We start from the raw sequence: 22737 nt of genomic DNA, 5'->3' as shown, positions 1-22737 counted from the left end.
CCCAGCTGTCTCTTGGTGCAAATTTGTCAGAATATGGCTTCAAACTTTAAAAATAGTTGGTTGTGTTTGTGGGTGAAAGAAACTCAGGAAGAAAGTCAGAGAATTCAAAAACTAATACCTTGTGGAATAATTTTTCATGGATTGGTAGAACTTCATTTATTCCAAAGTAGACATGAAAAGGATGTATATATGTATACTTCATCTGGAGAAAATAAATGGTAGGTTGTGTAAATTCTCTACTTTTATGTCTTATTTACCACCACTGACACACAGCAAGGTGTCTGAATGCATTCTGGAAAGACAAGCTGCTTCTGCACATACTTTATTGCAAGGACATATCTGAAGTTGCTGATATAGTAAATCAAGCAGAAGGTCCTGCTTTGTTGTTTGTTATTAATAGTTTAAATGTAAAATGGTGATCATTTGTAGGAGATAGCATTAGCAAAGACCATTCCATCCGAATGCAGTTGAGCTACAGAACACCTGAGAAATGGTAAAAATAACTTTTTAGATGCTGAACTTTCTAAATTAGATCTGACATTTTGTGTTAGTTCTTCAGCTTTAGATTTTGTAAATGCATCTAGAAGATTTTGGGAGAGAAATGTCATCATCTGTTCTGATCTCTTGCCCGGTATAATTTTCCCGGTATAATGTCTTAGACAGTAGCACAGTTAATTTTTCTATGTCCTGTCTGAAACATCAACTTTCAGATGTTAGGGAAAGATCACAGAGTGATACTTGATGAAGTATTCAAAAGCCTGTCAGAAAAATACACAACAATAATAAAAATGGAAATCTGTATAGAAAGCCTTACCTAAACTGGCATATGGTTTTATTGAGCCTGAAAAAATTGCATGTCCAGTCAGATATGAGATCCTCTCTAGAGGCTATGGAAATGCTGTGGCTCTTCAGAAAATAGCCATCATACTTAGGAATGAAAGTGCTGTACACTTAAATAGATGAAGTGTTACTGCTATTTTTTCTTTAGTTCACCATGTCTGCTTAACCATAGCTCTGATAGACTGCTTAGAACATTTGAACATTGAACAAGTTTTCTGCAGAGTGTTGTCTGTTTGTATGGCCACAATCACACAGCATGCCTTGTTCATCCTTCATATCCAAACTTTTTGTGATCAAATGGTACAATACCATGCTATTAATTCTGGAAACTTTACTGCAAGACATATAGTTGTAGTTTTTCCTTAAATCTATAGTTATTGGGAGAAGCCAAAAAAGAAACTTAATAGCCTTCATGATAACAGGGGAAAGTGTGAAAATACGGTCTTACTGCACTTTGGAGGTTCAAAGCCACATTTAAAACTTCCAATTTTGTGTTTAGCCAGCTCGTGTTTGGCTAAATTACTGTCCTGTTTGGAGCTGATGATGCAAATGAGATCCTCAACTGCAGGTTGATGGTCATAAATGCCACTTCGAGATAAGCCATGATAGCTACAATAACTTGGAATATGTTGATCTCAGAACACTAGAGGTGAATTAGCTGTGATGGCTGTTATGGTCCAATATTTGCCCTTCTTCCCATGTCTTTCAAGGAGTGATTTCTCATGAAGAAGATGGAAACAGATACTCAGGAATCCTTCCACTCTCTGGGGAATGACAGCTTTTCTTCCCACAAACTGAACACTCAAGCCTAACCTAATGAGATGTGGGGCACTGAGACTGTTCATGGCTGGACATATGTGGAAGATGTGGGACTAAATGGTGGAAGATCTTAGATTCTTGATTTAGAAAAATGTACTCTGATTGTACTTTAATACACCTCTAACATACATTTCTCAGATATTTTATTCAGCATGACTTCCTGCTATTGAGAGATATTTAAATGAAAAAAGGCCTGGAAAAATTGCAACAACTGCAAGAAATAAGTGTAAGTATGCTAGTTTTGTTGTCAAGCCATCAATATGAATTGCCTGTACATGAGATGATTTTTATACGGGTGTTAACAAGCTACCTCCTACAGAACTTGATCGCATTAACATCAAACAATCCTACAGCTACTGGGGAAAAGAAGGTGCAGCTGTGAGTGAGTAGTGCATTTCATAACATTTTTAAGAGGTAGATTCCATCTCAGAAGCAGCAGAAACAACAACGACAAAAAAAGGGCTTTTGGCTGTGACCAGGCTTAGGTGAACGGACTGACTGCAGATGGTCTCACAAATAAAGAAACAAAAAAGCGATTAGAGCAGCTTCAAATATCCTTTCTGTTTTAAGAGACATATACTTGAGTGGGTCTTACTGTCTATACATTTTAGTTTCCCAGCTACGGTATGTAGCTGAAACTCCCTTGTTATATGACTCCCTTCCCATGTGACTGGGAATTTTTAATTTAAAATTAATTTTAAAGGTACTGCAATGCAAGCACAGAGAAGGGATGAGAATGCTGATGTGTCACACATCTTTTTCTTCATCCCTCACCACCCCCTATCATTGGAGATTCTTAAATAAATTTTGTTACATTAATATTTGTAATTTATGCTATTTTTCCATTTGATTGAAAGCTGCTTGCAGGTTCTGCAAGCAGAATAAAGGAGCTGATGCTTGTTGCTCTCACAGAAGTTGCAGCTGGAAGATGCTATGTGTCTCTGTACATGTACAGAAGGGGAAAGGCTGCTGATTCAAGTATCTATCTTGCCATGGTCCTACTTCACCACCATGTCCCTAAAACTCAGAAGCTGATTCATTTGGAGCTGTTAAACAAGCATTTAACTGTTAGTATTTGTTCTGTACCCTTTCTCCACCCTCGTATTAACAAACTTTTTCTTCCCATATCCTTTCTGATACCTATATGACGCAAAAGGGAGCATGTACTGTGTGTGGTGTAGCACTTTGTCCGCTGGGACTGTCCCTGCAGTGGATTCATGTTTGTGTAGCAGCCTAAGGCTCACTGTCTCAGGTATTTTTGCAGCAAAGAACAGTTAGATTAAAGCAAGATAGCAAAACAGAGTGCTAGGGGTAAAAGTTATCTGCATTTGTTCTACAGGTCCTTCTGATCTCTCCTCTGAACTGCTCAACAGTTATAGGACTTCATAATACTCCTTGTCACTGCGTGCTGCTCTTGTTGAAGTGGCTGGGCAGTGACAAGACATCAGAGATGTTTTCTGTCTCTGACCACAGGACATGTGTGGCCTTTCTGTATGAATGAATACATTCATTATCTTTATCTATTATTTTTTTAATCCCCAACTCTGAAGTTAGCTCAGAAACTACACAACAAAATATTTTAAACTGTTCAACATACATAAATATTTGAATTTGGAGTGGCTGCTAAACTGGGTTTTAAGCACCTTGTGTTTTCTTCAAGCAAGTGAGCAGTGTACTTGTGGCACAGATAAGTAATGCAAGGTGTCCAAACAGGGTTAGTGTCTTCCATCAGATCACTAATAAAGTCAGAAAGATGGACAGGCTTTGGCAGTATGGTCCTTTATCTATGTCATATATACATATGAGTACGCAATAAGAAGTGCACGTAGCCTTAGTCTTATCTTTTTATTCTATAATTTTAGTAGGCTGATATTAAAGGCAGAATACAGTCCTGTTTCTGTCTGACAGAACTGTATCATCTAGTAGCTTCATTTTTTCAACACCCTCTTGCTCTTATATGGCCCCTACCTGGTTTTGCATGTAACAGCATCCCAGTGCAATTTTACAGAATTCTGATAGTTATGAAAGCAGGCCTACATTTTACAGCTTTTTGTCAGGACAGAAAGGTATAATTTTATCTGTATCTTAGATGTGTAGAACCAGAAACCTAAAGAGAGGGGAAAAAAAAGAAGCATATAACTTTCTTAAACACATATAATTGAAAAAACATACTTAGACTCAAGTGCTGATTTGGATGGGATATGTAGCTTTGTCAGAAAGGCCCTGGCAGTTCAGCCGTTCTTGTACTCTGATATTCTTTAGTGGTCAGTGTCAGCCCTATGACCCACACCAAGACAAGAAGGAAGTAAGAGGTAAATACAGAAAGGAAATAACAAGTGTCTTCATATGTCTAGGCATTCCTTTCTCTCAAGGGTGTCATTGAGTAGGATCATTCATTATTCTTCATATTTTTGTAATATTAGAACAGTTGTCACAGAAAGACTTTTAAATTATACTATATCTGATTCTGCATCCTTCTTTTTATCTTAAATAATGTTCACTGTCTCAAACTGTCAGTTAGTTTTGCAGAAGATATTTTTCATGTCTGATCTTTTCAATGACTTTATCATTTACCTTCATTCTCTCACAAAGGTCTTCGGAGCTGTTGCAGTTAAACACGCTTACAATTTTTCGGAGTTCAGTAGAAAGAAGACAGGTAGCAGAATTAAAACAGCAATGAGAAATCAATTTTACAGTGCTAGACTCCTGAAGATCTATGGACCAGGGAATCAAGAATTCTCTGAGGTGCTGTGCAGACACTGCACTCCCTCAACACACGTGTTTTGCCCTGTAGCTTCCTCAAAGAGCCGGATGGGAAACAAAGCCCAAAGGTCACATTCTGTTGTTCTGCAGGCTTGAAGGCATTCATCACTGTGCCGAGTCTTTGGTTGTGTTGTGTCAGCACTTCATCATGTTTCATTTCCTTCCCCTGTCTCTCCTGCCTGTGTGTGTGGTGGGAAATATTTAAAAAAAAAAAATGGCTTTTGCTTTCTTGCTCTTGTCCTTAAGCATGGCAGATGGTAGCTCTGTTTCAGAGTGTGCTCTAGCAGACTTTGATTAACAGTTAGTGGGCTTTCAGGCTTTGCTTCCAGTCATATGCCAGTTCCCCACTATTAACTGTTACTGTTTTCACTGAAGTTCTTTGCTGAATTGGTCAAAGCAAATTCCACAGTGACAGGCTTAAAAGTGGAGAATATAGCTTTAAATAGAAAATAGTAGTATCTTTGTATACGTCACAGGTAATTTAACATCTGCTCTTGTATCTAAGGTAATGACCTTTTGTTAATTGTTGAAGCTAATGATTGCATCATCATTAGAAAATAATGTCTTTAGCATACTTTACTGCTAGCCCAGTTCCAGTTTCTTTAGCGTGTTCTGACATCCCACATCACTGATTTTCTGGATAGTTAGAAGATGGTATCGGTAGTCTCCTGAGAGTCCTCTTTCAAGCTCTGCACGGTGGTAGCTGATAACTTTATGAAAGTAAAAGGGACAGTATAAAACAGGAAGAAGATCACAGAGCTTTAAATGTTTCCTTGATATTCACTGGACCTCTAGAATGAGCAAAAGTAATGCCAGAAATATTACCCAGGAGGTCAGTTAATATCTTTCCTGCCTTAAAGTCTCAACTGTTACTGATGCTTCATAAAGCTATTCATTTCTCTGTGGAGTTTAATAGCTATGGGGTTTATGGTTATTTTTAGAGAAAACATAAAGCAAATGTCACCTGCTTTCTCTCCCTTATTGTTCACCAGTATTGCTCTTCAATGCTCTGTGCTGCTGACTGCAAAGCTTAGTGTTGATGGATACTTGTACAGTCCAATACTTGGTTTCCCATCATTTTCACTAAAGATATTCCCCTTCAGAGGAATGGGCTGACAGAAGTGTCCTCCTGCAGTTCCTTTGAGTTACACGGCAGCAGCCATGGTGAGATTCTCATTGAAGAGGAGGTATGTGTAGACTGTTGAGGGATTCGTCATGCCAGGAGCATGGTAAGCTTCAGTGGTGGCATCTTTGCTGCTGAGGATTTTGCAAACTGCCCCAGCTTTTCCCTTGGGATTCATTGTACAAAGGTTGTGAAGTGCAGTGGAAACCTCAAAACTTTCTGGTTTTCTTACACACAAGAGTAAATATTTCATGTTTCCTAGACGAGTAGATGGATTTAGTCTCATGTAACTAAAAGAAATAAACATAGAGTAACTTGCCTTCACTCTAAAACTGTAATCTTTTTTTCTTCTCATAAGCTATGCACTCAGGCTTGCAAACTGAAACAGCTTGTAAATATACTAATGGGGAAAGACACATTGTGAAACATTTCTCACTCAGCTCTGAAACTTATATTCCAGTTAAGTTTGTAGAGCATTTTAACTGCATATTCAGAAAATACTAATCCCGAGGTCTCAGTTTTCTATTAGGCATAAGTAAGCTAAAATTGTTTAGACTACCTTATCATGCCGATATACATGAAACTTCATATGCATTTCAGATCAGAGAGTTTTGAAACTTGGAGGTATTTTGATGATGTTATTTTCCTTTCTCACCTATTTGCACCTTTGCCTCCAGGTTCGGGCAATGCCTTGGTGTTTCTGAAACAAGATATTCCAGCTCTTCTTTCAATTAAAATGGTGGGGGGTTGGCTTTTATCTCAAAACTGTGTGTTGTTGCTGGTCAGGTCAAATCAAAATGCAGCTGTTTGGGTAGAGCTTCAGAATATGCCTCTTCTTACTCTTAAATATCTTAAGAGGGTTAGACTAGAATGCCAGTCACTTGAATTAACAGAGCATGAGATGTAATGAAACTATAACACAATGATTATATGTGAAGCAATGCTTTTCATGCTGTCCTTTTATTATATTTCTCAGATAATACTAACAATACAGGCTCACTCTGAGAAAATGTCAGTTTGGATGAAATGGGATGTTTCTAAACTGTCCCATAAAGATATTATATAAGTAATTAAGCAAAGCTAGATGTCAGGATGACAGATACATTCACAGTGTAATGACTGTGACTCCTTCTTACTGAGAGCATTGTCACTCCTGACTTTCTTGCTGAATGTACATATTCAAAATTTATTATTTTCTCATATTTGAGTCTACATATGTAGATGTTCCAAAAATAAGATATGCTGTTGAAGAATACAGATTGTTATAAACTGAAAACTGAATTAAGATTACAGAGTAGGGGTTTTGTGTTTTATCAGCATGTGTGTGTTTATATATCTTTCAAAGGTATAGAAGTAATGCATTCAGCTTGTTGCTTATTAATAAATTCCTGTACTGGATAGAAGTCCAGTCACTTTATCTCACAGAATTTTTCCCCTTTCATCTCAGCTAAATTTATACTGTTTTCATTGCTTGCGTATGATGAAAAGGTTAAGACCTAAATGCAATAATGAGGTCAATGAGAGTACTTCAGAGAACAAGAATTGTGGAATTGGTCAGTTTTATTTAGGACAGTGATTTGTATTCTCTGATTGACATGGTGTTCATGGACCTGGAGTTGGAAAGGACAATGACAGTTCTTCTGTAGTGCAACACCAGCAGCCTGGGAGGCATGACTGAATGAACATGTAACATGTCGGTCAGTTGACAGGCACTTCTACCGCTAGAAGAACCTAGTGAAGACTTGCAGCTTCTCTGCTGCGCTGATCAAACCCAGCTCTCCTTTTCTTCCCTTTTAGTTCAAGCCCTGATAATAACTTCTCAATTTCTGAACAATCCTACTACCATGCCATTCATGGCAGGAAGCAATAAAATTTGCTTTTCTTATGGTTACTTTTCCTTCCGCAGGGTTCAGGGAAGCATCTCTACCAACACAGTAGCAGACTGGAGAAGAACAGACTGAGCAATGAGAAGTTTTCTGGGCCCTTTTAATTAACAAAAGTTTTAAGGATACAGGCAACTTGTGAATCGAGGGTGTTTAAGTAGGTGCTGGGCAACTATAAGTTTAATACAAATTTATTCATATCTGAAAACTTCAGTTTTAATTTTTGCTACCCATTTATGTATCACTTCAGCTTAAGAAAATGAATCTGCAGAATAAATCTAATTAAGAAAACTCTCTTTAGGAGTTAGTTTCTCTTTTGTGTGTATCACCAAAAAAAAATTATTTCCAAGTGATCTGGCTAGGTGATATCCTCTTTTGGCTAGTTTGTAGCAATTTGATATGTAATTCAGTATTGCAATTTAGACCAGCACAAAAATCCGAACTCTTGGAAATCAATAAATAGAAAATGATGATTTAACGCAATTCCTCAATGATGCAAGATATGCCAAGTGCAAATTAAAACTGCCTCTGCTTTCCATAACTTTCCTGAGAATTTGAAATCAAATTCAAAAATTACAGTAATTTTCTCTTGTAGTGATCCCCCGGAGGCAATTGGTAAGCTCAATCCTAGGGAAAGAACCTGTCTCAAAAGTACTGTTCCTTTGTGATGCAATTTCTCACTCCTTTTAAATCAAAGTAGATAACTTGCCCTATCAGAAACAAATCCAAGAGCCACAAAAATATTTTTGAAAACAACAGATGGACAGCATATTAGTTGCCATATTTAATTTACAACTAAACAGAAAAAAAGGTTGTTTAAGGTCCCTTACATTATTATTTCCCTGTTTCTGTTTGTTTACTAGTAATGAGTGGAAACATGCATGCCATGTTTTTAAATCTTTGATTAAAAACAGAAGGCTTTTTTGATTACTTGTTGGACCAGTTTCCAACATCTTTTCAGTCACTGGTTGAGTAACATTGTTCTAAGATACGAGTAAAGTGCAGCTGGATGAAAGAGAATTTGGGAGAAAACAGTTCTTGGTTGTTTTTTCTTAGGAAGTGAGAATGATCACAATCTTATACTCGCCTCCAGATATGGAAACATGTTTTTCAGACTACTTTTTCTAATGAATAAACATTGTCTTTTATGGTTATCATATTTTAATCTAAGGAGAGGAAAATCTGTTTCTGAACTGGGCACCCTGTTGCACTAGGAAGATGATAAGTTAATGAAAAGAATATGTAAGATGTTAGTTATGTTATTTAATGCACTGTTAAAAAGTGTTGGCAGCATATTTGTGATTTTTTTAGTTTATTTTTGAGTCAAATCATTTGAAACTCTAAATATTTAATTGATTTTTTTAAAAAAATCACGAAGCAGCTTATAATTGAAAATCACTGGTGGATCATACCTTAGTCAGTTCTTATTGTGAACAGTCAAGAACCATAAGCTTAAAGAAAGACTGTAAGTTTGCTTTCATTTCTCTTTGTACCTGAGTTTCCTCTTGACCTGAAGTGCCTACTACATGAAACTGAGCTTTCAATTTTCTCTTTCTGTTCTGCATACTAGTGTGAGGAATAAAGCAGCAACTTAAATATGTACCTGTGAACCCTATTCTTTCTGTATGAAAAGTTGGTTGTTACAATCCACAGATGAAATCAGAAATTAATGCCCTGACTGAACTCTGTTTAATATTTATGATCAGATACAAAATAGTCTTTAACAGAATTGTGAATGCGAACAACAAAATAAGTAATTTAGATCGTGTTTTAAACATTAGATTTTGGGACGATGTCAGGAGATGTCTCCACACCAACCATGCTCCTATGGTTAAATTTTTTAATAAATTCATCTGTGGCATAGGGATGGTGTCTGTTTGTTTGTTAAAGGAAACAAAAAGTATGTGAATCTGAGAATTATGCTTGTTTGCCTTGTGGTATTAAGGTCTGCGGGTGTGCACTTGCATGGCACTGTATTCAAGACAAGCAATACGTCATACTTACCACTGAACAAAAGGAAGTGAGAACAGGTGTGAGACATGTTCCTGAGAACTGTGAGAAAATCAAAATTCACCCGGGAGAAGGGTGTGAATTTTTAGCAACATGGTAGAGCATGGAGTCAGGAGGTTCATCCTTCCTTAGGAAAATGGGAAAGGTAGTGCTCTATTATGAAATAAAGGCACTGAGTAGACAGCCCTGCAGACCAGATGCTGACTGCTATGGCCATCCCCAAATTTGTGTGATAGAGTGGAAATTCTGGCACTAGAATGGTCCCTGGCAGTTATCTGAAAATTTTCAGTAACGTGGCACTGCCTCTGGCAGGTGTTTTCAGAGCACAAGCCAGTACTTTTAGTTGTGCAATGGTAGTGTTCTAATACAGGAATCATATCTCACTTTCAGAAAGAATGACAAGAACTACATCTCTTTGACAACCCTTGGGATACAGAGAAATGAAGAGTGCTGCTTTGCACAGCAGGAACCAGTGACAATGTGAAGAAAGGCTAAAGACAGGCAGAGGAAGAGAAATCTTTTCTCTAAAATCAGGTCCAAGGTAGTGAGACTTTTATGATTCCTTGTGCATTAATCAACAAAACTGAATTTCTGATCTGGTGCTAGTGATGGTAATCAAAAGCTTTTTCTAAATAAGGTGGATTTAATTACCGCTTTGCACTCAGCCAGGCATTAGGAGGCTGCTCTGTGATAGCTACATCAGCATGGAGCAATCTGGCAGTAGTCTTTCAAATATCACAGACCATTCAATGCAAGAAACTTCAGTTTTTGAATGACTTATTGGTAAAATGATCAAGGAAAGAGTGTGGCTGGGAAAGACAGGTGAGTGGATGCGAACATAAATGTTTAGACTGCAAGCCTCATAATGTTGAGGAGGCAAGCACACCAGTATAAGTGAAACATCCAAAATGTAGTAAAACACCTGTAAAAAGGAATGCCTTTGAACCACAGTGTCAGCTCATTCCAGTGTTTTCATGAACTTGCAGCTGCTGCTGAAGCAAAATTGTTGATGAATGTGTAAAATATGGATGGGGATAGCAAATAATAGTGTAAACCATTAATGTGTAAAGCATTTCTTGATTTCAGAGCTTAAGCAAGTCCTGTGTCTTGTGATGGCAACTATGGAAATTTCTCAGATCCAGAGGCTTTACTTTTATTTTGCTGTTTTCTTTAACACTAGGTAATGGTGTAGACAAGTTTTGTTAGTGAACGAGTTTTGTTAGTTTGTTTAAGGAGGTGATGAAAACTCAGTTTGCTTCTGGTTTCTTCAGGAAGGCTTTGCAGTTCTACTCAACATAAATTTTGCAGTGATTGCAGGAAATGGTGGACTGTGAAGTCCAAAAAGGGTACTTTTATATCTACAGAAATATGAGACACTTTTGGTAAGAACTTTTCTTGCCTCAGAAGGACCACTGCTATATGTGATGGAATTGAAATGTGTGCTGTTTCAGCCGCATGAAGCTCTGCTTTGATGATCATGGATCGTGTCTTGTGCCTGCTATCCAGCTAGTGTGTAGAAAATTATCTGTCCAAAACTGGGAGGGATTAACAACTTAACATAGTCTGAAAAAGAAAATGGCTGCTAGGTATGAACATTTGGCAAAAACTAGAGTAAAAACAACTTACTATAGATAAGCTCTGCCATTAGCAATAGGTAAGTTTTAAACCACTCAAGAAAATAAAGACCTGCTTATGAGGCATATATCAGTTGTATTTTACAGTTAACCATTATTTATTGTACACATCAAACTTAAGACATAAGCTTGACTACTTGCTTCTTCCAGGTCAATACAAGTATGTCTCAGCAGAAAATGTCTATGGTGATAATGAAACTGCATTTTACTGTCTTTTCTACAAGCAGCAGAGAGAAAAAACAAACCTGTTTTGCCATTGTCTTTCAAATTCTCCTTTATAAGGGTAATTCTAACTCTGTAGGGAGTGGAAGGAATTATTTAATGGAAGACTGAGGGAAACTACCAGATTGACATCAAAGTTTTGATTTTTATTATAATTAAATTTATTATATAGGTTATCCCCATCTATCTGTAGGTATACATGTGCACATACACTTGCTTTTATATAGTCAGTTAAAAAAGCAAAATAAAAGCAAAATATTTCTTTTTATTTTATAAATAAACCCTCCTCCTCTGGAGTCATGTTCACCATAGAACAAATATGTTTATTAGAAGCTGCTGGTTTACTTATTTTTGTAGTTTCCATCTGGTGACTTCAAAGTCCTCAATGGATTTATCTTCACAATAAACTCTAGAGATAATGAAGAACACCCTCCAGCTGCTTTTAAGAACATTTAAAAAAAGTACCCAAGAGGTCGTGGTGAACAGCACAAGTAACTTTTACAATGAGACCCAAATAAACCTCTAACAATGTTAAATTTGTTCTTTCCTCATATTTAAGTCCAGAAGCTTCTGTATGCTAAGTGATGGTGAAGAAGAGGTAGGCTCAATGTCATCCATTACACTGTCCTGTACTACTTCAGCTCAAGGCGGTGAAGGAGGTTTGTCCCTCTCTCCCCCTGGTGGAGCAATGACTCCTGCAGTGCTCAGGTGGATACATCAGGTGGTAAGTTCAGTCTTCAGTCGTAGACAGGAACAGGGAAAGAATGGAGCTTTCTTAGTAAGAGCAAGAGGTTCAGGCATTTTACCTAGCTCTGAGAAACCTCCTAGAAGTGCGTAAGCATTTTCATAGCAGTAGTTCACATTTTCATAGTTTGGCCAACTTTGGGAGGATTTGCATAAGAATAAGGAGCATATTTCTGACACAAAACTTTACCCACCAATCTTGCAAATTGCACCTTACTCTTCCAGTGTATGAGATGCTACAATTTCTCAGGGAACAATCACCTGAATTGCCTGAAATTGCAGACCCGTGAAGTTTTCTTTAACTTCATTCATGGAAATATCTGAACAGTTGTGTCTGAAATTGGGTGATGTGATTGTGTGGGGGAAATTCAGCTGCAGACTGGCAGAAAATGACAACCCAGTTGTTTATTTTCCCTTCTCTTCTGGGCTTTTTAAGAAGAATTGGCAGGTAGCCCTAACAATTGGGAAAGCTGTGAGTTCTGCCAGTTACAAAGTTACTGATACAGCTACCAGCATTATTGGCTTTCTAATAAGGCACATTGGCTGAAAATGACTAGTTCTTTCTGCGTTGTCAGGATTCAGTGTAGGTTTTTTTGACTGCTAACCAAAGACCAATCTTAATAATGTCTGACATATAACATCTGGCACACAAATTCATCATTTACATGGGTAATAATGCTGGAAGTTGAAGGTTCTTTTGTGTTTCTCAACTGTTTATGTTGTAGGTATGCGAATGTAATATATCCACTGTCATGATACAGTTTGCTCCTGAGATGTACATGAGAGTTATTCTAGAAAAATGCAGGAAAGCAGAGTTTGGCAACTACTGTAAGTGGAAAATTTAAACGTGATTCAACTTTTAATTAAGAGAGTCATTCTCTTTCATCTCTCTGCTAGACATGTAATTCTAACTGGTCCTTCATTAGTACAGCTTTCATCAGTATAAAGACAAAGCTGTGTTTAAGAAATTACTTAAGATTAGAGTTCAGTATGAATTTTGTTTACTATCTAAAAATGTGTTGCATTTTTCAAACTGTAGTTTGACTGAATATGTCACAAAAATGTGTTTCTTCTGACTTTTTTTAATTTTATTTTTTTATTTGAGGGATGTGGTAGTGTTCTGGATGCCAGACTCACTCTGAAACTCTTCAAATAGACATGATATCTGTCACACACAGTTATGAATTAGTGGAGGAAAGGTTGAGAGTAATTTGTATTAGCAGAGGTGCATGTACTATTACATAATTTATTGCAAGCAGTGTTTTGTAAAATTAATATAAAATCTAATGTAGTCTTTAAAGGTTTAAAGTCAAAAGACTAATTGAGTCAGATCCATTTTATTCTATTTCCTGCTTAGTGAATTCCAGCTGACAGCCTAGGAAACCCACACCTCATTACCATATTTTGAAACATCTGTTAAGGAAAACAGATCTGGTTGCCAGAATTCATCTTCCTTTCAGAAGTGCCAAGTATGTGAAAGAACCATTATTGCTTAGGCAAAGACCATGTTCAGCTTTGCTGTCATCAGCCACATAAGGCTGTTTTTGATTCAGAACGTAGGTAATATACTGAGGGAAGCTATTCATAGAATGTTACCGTAATTACTGAAATATGAATATTTCTCCCTTGTATTTCATTTGAGAAATAATCCTTGAGTATCAGGCACATTCATTTTAATTCCTCTTTTTAACAGCTTACTACCTGTTAATGTTGTAATTACAACATCAAAGCTGCCACTCTGTAAATGAGCTTCCATCAGAATCCAGATGATGAAGTTGTGTTATACACGAAGGGAGATGGTGTCCTTCAGTCCATGGTTCCGGGCCAGTGGTTCAGACACTGCTTGTCTCTCAAAGTACCCCTTGCAAGAACAATACTTCCTTTAATTCTAGTCATTAAAAAATCCAGTAAGTCTTATAAAATGTACTTATTTAAGACACTTCACAAAACCAGCGAAATGTTAGCCTTTTATATTTGCACACTTTTTTCTTTTTTTGTTTCTCTAGCTTTGCTTATTTCAAGTCTCTGTGGCCTTAAAGGGATTCAGTTATTGACATGTAGGCAAGTAGAAGATGATGAGGTTCTGGAAGTCATCAGTTTTCTGCTTATTTCACAGAATTTCAGAATATGCTGAGTTGGAAGGGTCCCACAATGATCGAGTCCATCTCCTAGCCCTGCATAGGACCATCCCCAAGATTCACACCATATGCCTGACAGTATCATCCAAACACTTCTTGAACTCTCTCGGGCTTTGTGTTGTGACCACTTTCCTGAGGAGCCTGTTCCAGCACCCAACCACCCGCTGGGTGAAGAGCCTTTTTCGATATCCAACCCAAACCTCCCCTGATACAACTTCAGGCCATTCCCTCGGGTCCTGTCACTGGCCACCACAAAGATCAGTGCCTGCCCCTCTTCTTCTCCTCACAAGGAAGTTGTAAACTGTGATGAAGTCTCCCCTCAGTCTCCTCTTCTCCAGGCTGAACAGACCAAGTGACCTCAGCTGCTCCGCATACAGCTTCCCCTCAAAGTCTTCCACCGTCTTCATTGCTCTCCTTTGGACACACTCTAATAGCTATGTGTTAGCTTATGCTGGCATGAGAAAAAGGAGAAGAAGGGCAGTGCATTAGCACCCAAAAGTTTATTTTGGTGGTAAAAGCTTCATGGTACATGAAGATTGGTTTTCAGATGTTCTTTTCACTTTCCTCCTCTGTATGCATTTATGTATGCTTTTGTAGTGTTTTTCTCTTTGCTATTTCCCCTTATACTTTCATCTCTTTCCTGCACTTCTTGATCAGTCAGCTGTACATCTGATTGTGAATTTATCCCATTAGCTCTCCATATATCTCTGGTCCCTGGTAGAGTACCTTTCTTTATACCGCATGTTAAATTCATGCCCAGACACATTGATTACTAGCCCTCCCCTGACCTTTTTCCACTTGCTTAAAACCCTGTCACCTGTGCATGGGCATCATCTGCTCTGGAGCCCTCAAACAGGGTCAGCACACTGTAACAAGTCATGTCTTTACATTGTAATGGAAGTGTATTTGAAGGTGTGAAAGAAATAAGCCTTGAACTGATCTAACAGCTTCCCACAGCCACTGAGAGGGGATGTTATTGTACTTTTTTTCCTTCATCTTCCCTTGTTGTCCTGGTCACACAGTTCTGTTCAGTACCTTGGGCCAGCTCTACTGCCTGCCCAGGCACTCCTTGAAATGCTTTGTTCCCCTGACCTGTTAGAAAACTCACCCAGCAAAAAGATAGACAGACCCAGTACAAGGAAACGAGATGAGTCACAGGGCTGGCTGTGGGATAGCGGATGAAAGGAGCAGGGGAGAACAGATGGGAAGCAAGACCTTAAACTTGGCAGCAGTTTGGTTTGAGCATACTTATTGCCAATCTGACCTCACTGCTGGGGTCCCATTTAAGAAATTATCAGCTGACTGCTGAAGCAATCAGGTGCATGATATTTGTATAGATTGGTACTGACTGTTAAGCCCATGGCCAGGCCTAACCTACTCTATAACTGTGCAAATATTGGTGACGTGTTGTCCTACTGCTGTTAGGAAAGCTGGTGACACTAGGAGTTGTCACTAGTCCTTGAAAAGGCCAGCATACTGTAATCCCAAAGTGCCCTGCCCAAGCTCTTAGTAAAGTAGTTGCACTACTCTTTTCTTTCCTTGCCACTTTTCCCACTGCTGGCTGAGTAATTGCTGCTTCTCCTAACTCAGCCAGTGCTTTGTCATGTGAAGTACCTAAAGCAGCAAGTGTAGTAATCACAAAGTGCCTTTCTAACTGCACAAGTGACACTCATCTGTCACTTGTAAATTATTGTCCAAACATCTACTCCGTGTCTGCGTGTGTGTGTGTGTGTGTACTCTGCCTCTGCTGTTTGCAACCAGAGGACCTGATACCACCACCACAGTTTAAGAGAAAGTGTCTATACTTGCAGATCAGGTGGGCCAAGGTTGAGGCTTCTGGCCTGAATTCAGTATGCCATGCAACCACATCTACCAACTCGTTTTTCAAAGCTCTGTGTTTGAACTTCTGAGTCTTTGATCTCCGTAACAAATCCAGAGGAAGTTTGCTAATCTCAGATTTGCTGTTTGTGTGCAAATCAAGCATTTTGAATGGTTTAGCAACACATTGTTATGCCATGTCTTTATGTTCTAGTTTACAGTTGTTAAAAAAATTTACCCTTCTTTCGTAATCCTATTCTGAAGGCCTTCTTCCTATGATGCAAAAAAGTACTGGTAATTAACTGCTGCTCCCACCTTGTCCAGCACCACAGGAAAGGGACTCCAGTTCACTGTCACAGATGTTGGTTTGCCTTACTTTTCTAGGCTTGGGACTTGTTTTGGAATATTATTACTATCTCTGTTTCACTAACATATGTGAATTAGATCACCTCTGGCAGCATCTTGAGCATTCAGATACCAAAAGTTGCCAAGACAGTGCAACTTTCATACATCTTTCCTTCTTCTGTATTAGTGGTGGACCTTACTTGTAACTCCGTTGATACTTATAGTAAGGATATTTCACTTTTGTTTAAGAGATATGAAACACAGTGTTAGACATTCCTTAGAGAAATGTACCTTGATGATATAAGATAAATGAAGAAAAAGGGCATAAGGTGAGAATGTGTCCATAGCAGGGGGTTGAAACCAGATGATCTTTAAGATCTCTTCCAATCCAAACCGCTCTATGATACTATGATTTTTCAGACTTCTCATTGCTCAGGTATGTGATGTAGGAAAATGATTTGGGGATGGAATGTGGTGGAAACTTCTAGGTGAGCATTTATCTAGAAGGAAGTGTGGTTAAAAGGGGCTGGCTTGCTTACTTGCCTGCTTAATAAAAAAAAAGAAAAAAAAAAAACGTGCTTTGTTGGTTTGGTTATGGAGCTGGAATGTGAAAAGCATAACTCACTAAGAGCCATGTTTTTCCAAAACTCTTTTTTCCAATAGAAGTCGATTCTTCATCCCTCTCTGCCTGTGGGAGCAATTAATCTTCATTTGTCTGCCTATTTGGGGTGAAAATTCTTCTCTCAGTGAACATTTTTGCAATTTCTCCCAAAATGGGACTCCTGATTCAAGAGGGACTCCTTAGTGAGACTGCTTTTTAAATACAAAATAGGGCTAATAAAATCAGTTTCATGGAGGATGAATATGAAGGCCGGTGGAATTTCAATAGCTTGATCTCAGCTGTATCGAAAACATAGAGAATCTGAATGTTCAGGCACATATCTGAAAAAATGAAGAGGTTACTTTCCTATCAATGCAATCCTGAGGCGTGGGACTGGCAGAAATTGTTACTTCTGCCTTTTGGACATTTTTTTTTGTTTTCTTGGAAGAAAATCCTTTTCATTATCTCTGCCTCTGCATCCCAGTCTTATTTTTGAGAACTTTCTCTGCCTTCTCCTGTGCAACTCTCAGGAACATATTGCATGGAGAGCACATAGAGCTGACAAGCTGAGGGTGTCCGTTTCACCAGGAGTAAGGAAAAAATGGGCTTATATGCAACACCCCAACCCATCTTGGACCTATTTCTTACACCTATAGGTAAGGTGACAAATTCTGCCTAAGATGATGATTTCCATCCGTTTCATGGCTGCTATTTGATTTCTTGGAGGCTGGACTTCGTGGGAAATTCCCTTTGATTCTTCCCTTCTTACTCGGATGCATGACAAAAGTTTGGCAGTAAAATGTTGTTGCTCCTTTTTATATGTCCCCCATCTCACATTCACATTACCTCTCTCTCCCCTCTTTTTGCTTCTCTCTCTAAAGGTTGAGAGTGTCTGAAGTAATTTATGCTTCTGCATTTTGAATTTTTCTGAACTGTTTATAATGTGATTGCCAAATGCTTTTGTGACTGAAAGAAACTACAGAGAACCCAAGGGTGTAATATAAAACGCTCTGAGTGTCTTAAAACCAGAAAAGAGTTGGGTTCAATTTACCATCAAGATTTGACCTTTCTGTAATTTTACAGGACTGTGAAGGTCTTCTGGGACAGAAACTTTTTTTAAAAAAATCTCTTTGTAATCCATTCAGCACACTAGGGTGCAAGTCCATTCCAGAGTATACTGCAGCTCAAATAATAATAACCTGTATTTGTATATGTCTAACCTGCAGGTTACCTGCTTGAAAAATAGAATGTCATTCAGCAACAGAATGGGTTGTATATGTGTGTGAGTAATAAAAAGACAAAAAAATTTCCCTAGAGTCCCTCCCTTGTCTGTTCCCTCTCCCTCAGTAACCCCAGCTTCACCTTCCTTGCCTCATATTTCATTTGAGTTATCTCAGGGTGCAATGTGTATTTTTAAGGAGGAGTGCCTTTACAGGTATGTGTGGTTATCTGAGCACAAAAGCTTTACATATTAAAATACAGTGCTACTAATAATATTATCTGAGTTTGTTTTAATCTCATGCAATGAACTATTAAATTCACTTTAAAAAAAATCTATTCATCCCTTCCTCTACTGGACTGAAATCAGGAAGGGGTTGATTTCTTAGACATGGCAAAAGAAAATTGCTCTGAGTAAATTTTCATTACATGCTTAATTGCTAATACATTTGAAATCATATTTTAACTAGCTAGTACTTGTCTGCCCTGTGCAATAAAAATCACATGATTACTCAATACAACAGAGCACCCTGTGGTAAACTATGTCTATGGGCATACCAGAGCTATGTCCATACATTTCCTCCTGCAGAAGTGAAAGGGACTTTTTTACTGTCTCCATCACTATTTGTGGCCACAAGGAGTGGGCTTCTGTATGGTGGAGTAAAGCAGTGGGCCAGACTACTTTCTTTGGGTATAAGATTTGGCTTTAAATACAAATATATACAGTTTTTACTAACATGTTGAGAATTGGAGTGGAGCGAGATGACAGTGTCCTGTGGTAAAGGAAAAATTTGCCACTACTTTCTTGGGAGTGAGATTTATTCCTTGTTAAAGAAAGCAGAGCTGTACTAATCTTATCTAATACTAATCCTTATATAATCTCTGCAAAATGTTATTGTCGAAAGGATACTTCAGAGCGCCTCACACCTTGTCTAAGCTCCATGAACCCTCGAAATTTGGATGCTCAAACTTTTATTGTGTTGGAGACCATTAAAATTCAGCTGTATGCACTGTGTGAGAAAACAATAAAGATGTGTCATAAAGCCCTCTGTTCTTTCTCTGGAAAAGTTTCCGATAGCTTAGGCTTCAGAGGGGTGAGTTGTGCTGGATTAAGATACAGCAGTAAGGACATTATTGCTTCCAGGTGTCCATAGACTGAGCCACGAGAGACTGGCAGGTATGTGGTGGAGAGGCAGAAGGGAATGCTGTGCTCCTCAGCATCCTGCTGAGGACTGCTTAAACGCTAAATCCAACAGACTGAACGTAGCTTAAACTAATTCACTGAACTTGTGAACTCCAGTGCCCAGAGAGACATTGCTTGTTTTGCATGCTGTTTCTGCTGTCCTTGCTGTTAAGACAGTAATTGCTAAGAGGGTGGATGTCCAAGAATGTAATATCTTAAGCTTCAGCACTTTAATCCCAGACAGAATAACTGTGGGAACACTGCAGGAGATCAGATCCTCAGTTTAGAAACATGAGTAGACTTTTTTCTTTTGCTTATAAGATCATGACTAAACATTTATATCCCTTTTGGGTGTGTTTGTTGTTGTTTTAATTTTCACACTGGATATATAACTTAGTGTGCAACTCTATGATTGCTTTCTCTTAAAACACATTCAGTGTATTTGCTATGAATACAAATGTACAATGCAGAAAATAAGTGCCATACTAGATAAAAAAACCAATCTGTCATTATTTATTCACTCAGCAAAGCTATAAAAAAGTTTACTACATAATATACCAAAGCTATTCCTTTTGTTCCACCATTTATTTTAACTGATTTATATCAGGGGTAAATAGAAACCAATAAATCTGTGTAATAGCTCCTCGCCTGCTACAATATAACATGATTCTAAAATTATTCTGATGCGTTTCAGTTGATGACACAGGACTTTGCAGTCTCTTACTATGATTCTTTCCTAACTGTCGGATCACGCTTTGCTTACTTTCATGGAGCCAAATGACGATGAATTCTATGTTACTGGTTCCACTGTTAGGTATCTTTTTATGGTTACCGGCTTACTTACTAATGCAAGATAAAATAAACCATGAAACTATAGGGACATCTATACCAAAAGTTACATCAGAGGAACTAAACCTTAAAGACATCCTTCTCCACTCTAATGCATTTACAGCTGTGATTAGACTCCAAGAAGGAGCTTTGTAGTACAGCTGTTGTCCAAAGAAACCTTATTTCAACACTGTGTGTTTTCCTGGAATATCCCATGTATCTGCCACTGAGATGGGGTTAGTACAGATAGCAAGTGTTTAGAGAGAAAGACTGAGAGGTGCTCAAGCATTAACATAACATACACTGTAGAAGAGCTTATGATGCCACTTTGTATTTTCTCTGTTTTGTGGAAAAATCAGAAAGGGGATTTATGCCAATGTGCTTGCAAAACCTGGCTGCCGTACATCCTATTCTTTTAGAGCCAGCTAGACACCAGCCATGTGCATGCAAGATGCTGTGATTGTTTTTTCTTCACTATTTGCTTGGAAGCAGAGATCCCTAATTTTATCTTCATCACACGCAGAAATTCAAGATTATCTTCTGTTTTCCCCATTAGAAAATTCTGCCTGTATTCACAGTCCTTACAGACACAGCCTTGGTGTACTCTTTTTGTCTGAATTCTTGCCTAGAATAACAGACACTCTATGAAGCTGGAGTGTCAAAAAATAAAATAAATTTTAAAAAAATCAAACCAAAACACCATTCAATAAGAAAGGAAGACAAACTTTTCATGTGGAAAATTCTCCCTTTCAGAGCTTTTTTTTAGCATTTCTTTGGAAGACATGAACGGCTGGTAGTCTGTCAGGTACCAACTGAAATATCTAACTTCTTTTTTGTAGGGACCCACCAGTTAGTTCACTAAGGCTTATCTTATTACAGTTCTGTGTATGGCACTTAGCTTAATAAGGTAGGAGGCTGCATTTTTTTTGAGTATTTTATTCAGAGACAAAGCCTCTTTCAGTTGTGAATCTCCCCACTCAACTTTTGTGAAAGTTGTATGCGAATAAACTTAAATTGAACTGTCTGATCTAATAGAGAGCACAGTGCTAACACTGTTATGTGAACACAAAGCCAAATGCAGAGATCCCTCTGACTTCATAGTCCCTGATGCTACTTAAACTTTCCAAACCACTGGACCTCAGAACCTGTAAGGCAGTCCTTTTGAGCACATGAAATTACAATGGGTTATCAAATCAAAGCCCAGAGAGTCTGAAAAGGAGAAGTGAAAATAAATCTGACATACCCAAGCCTCCAAACTATACTTCAAGGTATAACCTTACTGTAGATAATAAAACCTTACTAGGAATAAATGAGGCCCATTACTTCTTTTTTTCCCCATTGTCAGTATGAAATTCTGATGATAGTCACTTTATTGCTCTGCATGAAGCTGCATATAGTATTTAACTAGTATGAAAGATTTCCATCTATTCAGCTATGTGGGTAGCTTTCATGCGATAAAGTTTTATTCTGGCAGGGGAGTGCTGCCAAGTTTTACTTTGGTTAAGTATATTAGAAGAAATTCTATCATCTATGTGATTCTGCATTGTAAAATTCTGTTTTGCTCCCTGAATATCATTTTTACTAAGGTTATCAATGCAAGAAACCTTTTCAGTAATCTTTAGCACATGTTTGCTATGTACATCAAATTATGGGCAGCAGATAAAACTTTGCTAGGGCTTCTAAAACTGAAAGTGTAAAGTGTATTTGAATTCAACACTAACTTAAAGAGTGAAGAGCTTTGCTGTCTTACAAAATTCTGAATATACAACTGTTAATTCTCCAGTTCATGGCACATTCTATTTCGGTGTCCTTGTCAATAAAATAATTTCCTCATGTATAGGCACTACTATAAACACTTCTTTTGTTTACTAGCATACATTTTATACTGTTAAAAGTAACATCAAGTCTTATTAAAAGATTGAACTGAGATCAGTCTTCTGACAAGGATATGGGAGAGAAAAACTTCTTACATGTCATCCTGCTATCAATAGTTATCCTGACACCTATTACTTTGGGGGTTTTGGAGGGAAGGAAGTGAACGTAAAACATTTTCAGTCCCAGTACTAACTCCAGGTGTGTTCTTCTCTCCTGTAAGAATCAGTAGCGTATGATTTTCCAATCTTTTTTACAGTAAGGTAACACGCTGAGGCACTATCACAGTGGGAATGATAAGCAGGAAACACTATTTCAGAAAACAAAGGGCTCAGACTATTTTCTTATAACGTTCTAGGAGGCAGAACTGTTCATCCTTGTAAAATCCTGTTCTACACTTTGGAAAGAAAATGTTGATAACGGAGCAGAATGGCTTCATTTTAGTTCTTTTGAGCTCAGGATTCAGGTTTGTCTTGACTGCAAGGAGGTAGTTCTTGGTACATTTGATCAAATAGACAGGTTTTTTTCTGAAAAATTGAGGAGTTCAAAGGCCTCTGTTCCATTCTTTCTTGTCATGATAGTTGCTTTGGAGGCCATAGTGGGATGGCTTAATACTTTTCAGGTCTTCTAGAGCTACAGATAGTATAGATTTGATATTTCAGAAGTCCTTTTGCACTCCTTCCCTCATTCTTTTCC

At 38.0% G+C, this 22737-nt stretch overlaps 1 protein-coding gene across 19 annotated transcripts in view; it reads left to right on the top strand.

Moving 5' to 3' along the window:
- The window catches only part of LOC135416490 (poly(rC)-binding protein 3-like), a 503073-nt gene that overhangs the window by 260339 nt on the left and 219997 nt on the right, over nucleotides 1–22737 (top strand). The window contains exon 4 of one of the 19 annotated variants that reach the window (XM_064659698.1): nucleotides 9829–9979. The exons of the other annotated variants lie outside the window; for them this stretch is intronic. The gene's annotated coding sequence lies outside the window, so the exon portion shown is untranslated. The remainder of the gene's footprint in view (nucleotides 1–9828; nucleotides 9980–22737) is intronic. 19 annotated transcript variants of the gene reach the window in all.

This window comes from Pseudopipra pipra, chromosome 1, assembly GCF_036250125.1.
Source record: "Pseudopipra pipra isolate bDixPip1 chromosome 1, bDixPip1.hap1, whole genome shotgun sequence".
In the NCBI taxonomy this organism is placed as follows: domain Eukaryota; kingdom Metazoa; phylum Chordata; class Aves; order Passeriformes; family Pipridae; genus Pseudopipra; species Pseudopipra pipra.
The sequence above is the reverse complement of the archived record's forward strand: the minus strand, read 5'-3'. Positions and strand labels throughout refer to the sequence as shown.